The sequence below is a fragment of the Sinocyclocheilus anshuiensis genome, unplaced genomic scaffold (assembly GCF_001515605.1).
Source record: "Sinocyclocheilus anshuiensis isolate Anshui unplaced genomic scaffold, SAMN03320099.WGS_v1.1 scaffold523, whole genome shotgun sequence".
NCBI lineage: Eukaryota > Metazoa > Chordata > Actinopteri > Cypriniformes > Cyprinidae > Sinocyclocheilus > Sinocyclocheilus anshuiensis.
In genome coordinates this window covers 98,907-103,000 of record NW_015552561.1, presented here as the reverse complement: position 1 = coordinate 103,000, position 4,094 = coordinate 98,907, and the positions used below count along the sequence as shown (strand labels likewise).

At 38.6% G+C, this 4,094-nt stretch overlaps 1 protein-coding gene across 1 annotated transcript in view; it reads left to right on the top strand.

Moving 5' to 3' along the window:
• Positions 1 to 220: 220 nt before the first annotated feature.
• LOC107664711 (disks large-associated protein 3-like) overlaps positions 221 to 4,094 on the top strand; it is a 74,275-nt gene continuing 70,401 nt past the window's right edge. Inside the window, exon 1 of the mRNA XM_016455359.1 lies at positions 221 to 279. The gene's annotated coding sequence lies outside the window, so the exon portion shown is untranslated. The remainder of the gene's footprint in view (positions 280 to 4,094) is intronic.

The window sequence follows — 4,094 nt, the reverse complement described above, 5'->3', positions numbered from 1 at the left end:
TACATTATACAGCCATGTTAGCCTGGGAATGCTTTCAGTGAACAGACAGTGTTTTCCCCTGACACTGCATGAGTGAAATAAGAGTGTGGGGTAAAAAATACAAACAAGCATGGATGTTTTGTCATTTCATCTGCTTGTTTCTGTCTCTCTCTCCTTCTCTCTTCAGATTGCTGAGTGGAATCTGCAAGGGCCTGCAGACAACAGAAGTGTGTGTGTGTCCATTGAAGAGGCTGTTTCCCCTCTGCTGATAATGATGCACCATTTCCACATGAGGAGGCAGTGAGTATTTCATCTCTGACTAGCCACATATGCATGGAGAGCTATTAATTCCCTTGGTTCACCATGTGTCTTTGAAAGCTGTGCCATCGTGCAAAGCCGTTCTCAATTTCAGCCTTCTATCAAGTACCTGGCCAAGATTACACAAATGTCATTTTAATGCCCCCCAAAAACCTCACCTCAAAGGGTCCCTCTTTGCTCTTTGAAACTGTTCTTTTCATTCCCGAATGTTTGATGTGCACATTTTTAAAAAGCGGCTAGACACATTGTTAGGGTCCATATATAAGACCCCATGAAATGCCTTGGCCTTTTTTTTCCCTGTTGATGTATTTATTTATTTATTTTTTAAACAGGATGTTTGGGTGGGACATACTGAAGGGATTATGTCTTTTTAATAGTCAGTTGGTTGTCACTAAGATTTGCTCCATGCTAGTTGGGTGAAGGTGGCAATAGAGGGCGGGACATTGTCATTCTAGTGAGCATCTGATTGGATTAAAACTTGTGTAGTGCAGGATGAGTCATCAATATATGCCAGTGTTAATTTTATACTAATTTGTTAGTTAGTAGTTTGTTTTTTGCTAATATATTTTGACATTTGCATCACATAACCAGCTTCATATGTATGACTTTTCCAACATAGTAAAGTTGCTCAGAGCACTTGAGTACAAATCCTGTAAAACATGAGTCACTATAAAAAAGCTCCAAAGCCTCATAGGTCTTTGATGGTTGAGAATGGCTGCTTCAGCAAATGTGTTTTTATCTAATTTTATCTCATCACTTTTCTTAATATTATTATTTATGATTAGGGTAGGGTTTTGTGTAGGTGGTATGTTATTTTCAGAGCATTATTACTTTATTGCCAGTCACCATACATTTAATTTCTGAAATGCTGTGATATATGCAACAACTTTTTTTCTAATGAGCCTGGGTTGAGCATATTGATTTTATATAGAATTACACTGATTATATTTTAACATTTTATTTAAATTAAATTAAAGTTATATTAAGTATAGGTGGATGCAACTTGGCCCATGATACTGGAAGAACATTGCGGGCTGTGGTTTTGTGGTTGTTCATCAGGGAACAGTGAATGATGTTGACAAAGGATTGTGTATTATTCAATCCTCACCTGTCAGTTATTCATGAAGCAGATGTAATGCCACAAGAGACCGCTGCTTATGTTTGCTGACAGTGGTCTTTGACTAATGCTCATTCAGAGTGATTTCAGCCCTGTGGTGCTTGAAGAGGTGAGATAAAGACATTCTTTAAATATACCAATCCTGCCTCAAAATCACAGTCCTATAGATAACTGCTAAGGATTTGGCTCCAGTGAGTTTGTAAATTAGCATTACGTGAGTAGCCAATGTTAGAAACGATTAGCTGTGAAGACATGATTGTGTGTACTAACATTTATATTTGAATTTACTGGAAATTGACAATTTCATTGAGGGCAAATAAAAAAATAACAGGATATAATGAGCTTGTTTTTAACAGTTTGAGTAGAAATATTTCAGTATTGCTTTCACGTTATGTCTGAAAGAAAGGTACAATTACAAACAAACAGGCAGCATGTAAGAACTGATGTTTTGCTCATCAGCTCTTTTACACAGGCTTATTTCACTAATGCTCTTAAAGCTGAAATGTGTTGGATTTGACAACTCCATAGCCTTCAGACCCAGGGTTTCATTTATAAAACTACATAAATTACTTCCAAGAAGATGTGCAAACACAAAATAAGTTTCTGAAATATGATATACTGTATGCTGGATAAAACCACTAAAAACAAGGAAACTACTAAATATTGTAAAAACTTAATTTTCTGTAAAGTTGCTTTGCAACGATTTGTATCGTAAAAAGCGCTATACAAATAAACTTGAATTGAATTGAATTGAAACAGGAGGATACAAGATGTAAATTGCTTGTGATGATAAGAGAGATTACACTGCATAAAGTCTTTTTTCTTAATCAATATCTTTGTTTTCCAGTATTGTTGTTTTCAGAAAAACAAATATGTAAGCAAAATTGCATCAGATATTAAGACTGGTTTTACAGAATATATCTAGTGCAAGTGTATAATTCACTCCACTGGAAATTGTTTTTAGTTGTTTTAAGCATACAACTAAATTAACTTATGCAGATTTGCTTCTTAGGTACATTTATGGTTTTAGGAATGTTCATATGTTTGCCTCGACAACAAAACAAAGATACTGATTAAGAAACTGGATTATTTCAGTGTCAAAAAAGTATATTGTCTGATATCAGCTTGCTGAACACAATATTACAAACCTGCATGTGACTTTACAGTATACGTACAAAGCCAATCTGATCAAAACAGTCAAGACAGCTGACCACCAGCCAAATCACCAGTTTGAAAGTGTCTGGCATCATTACATATATATTGCAGGGCCACGTGTTAGTCAGAGTCAAGGGGACCTCACAGACTGACTGTTATTGGATAAAAAAAAAAAAAAGTTATAGGAGGCAATTTTCTTTTTTACCCTTGTAGTTAATTAACTGAGAAAACTGTTGACATACATTAACAGTGGATAATTAGTAGATTATAGCTCAGGTAATCTGATGTTAGTTTAGTACTTGATACTCGGTAGATCTAAGCACAGTTTGAGACATTATTGAGGTCTCTTTTTAAACTCCAGTCACATTACTTTTGTCTTTTTCTAAGGGGAAAAAAAGCACACAATTTACATAGGAGTCTCCGTATGATCCCGTTGTCATTTAATATCATCACTGTCTATAAGAAATAATTGAAAAATTAAAACTATCATTTCTGATTTTTCTTTATTATGGCTCCTGAAAGTGATGGTGCAAATGTGGAAGCCTGATTTTTTCAGAAGCTCTAAAATGACCACCAAAATCTTTTATTCCTTTTCACACAAATGGTGATTACAGGGGCAGATATTGTTGATAAATAAAGACTTATTTTAAATGGTTCCTTGCGCAATAATATGTTATGACCTCAGAATACTTTTACCATAGTTCTGTCACGGGTTGCTACTGTGAGGAGCACAGAGCGAGGAACGAGGAGACCAGGAGTACAAAACAAAGGAGTTTAATTCTTTTTTCCAGGGAATCACACGTAGCACAAGGAGTTGACAAACAATTCCAGACAAGTGAGAACAGAACGGGCTAGAACTAAATAGGGCAGATAACGAGGGGCAGACAGGTGATGGGGATAACTAACAACAAGGAACAGGTGATACTAATAATAGGAAAAGGAACTGGAAGGACTAAATAAGGACAACAGGAACTAAACGGGAACATACACGTGACAGATCGCCCCCCTCCCGGACAAGGGAGAACAGAACGGGCTAGAACTAAATAGGGCAGATAACGAGGGGCAGACAGGTGATGGGGATAACTAACAACAAGGAACAGGTGATACTAATAATAGGAAAAGGAACTGGAAGGACTAAATAAGGACAACAGGAACTAAACGGGAACATACACGTGACAGATCGCCCCCCTCCCGGATTACAGTAACAGTAACAGTACCATCAGGGAGGGGGGGCGGGTGCCAAGGAGAGCCTCCAGGGCAGATCAGGGAGCCATGGCGGAGCAGGTGACTGAGGAGGTCATGGCGGATCCTCCGTAGCCTTAGCTGGCTCGGCCACGGGTATATGGCCCCCCCAAAATTTTCTTGGTTACGAGGAGCGGTCACTGGAGTGAGCTCTGGGGCTATAGCCAACACTGGAGCGATCTCTGGGGCTGGAGCGAGCTATGGGGCTGGAGCCCAGGGGATCAGGAGCCCTCCCTGGGCTTGACTGGGGATCAGGAGCCCTCCCTGGGCTTGACTGGGGCTC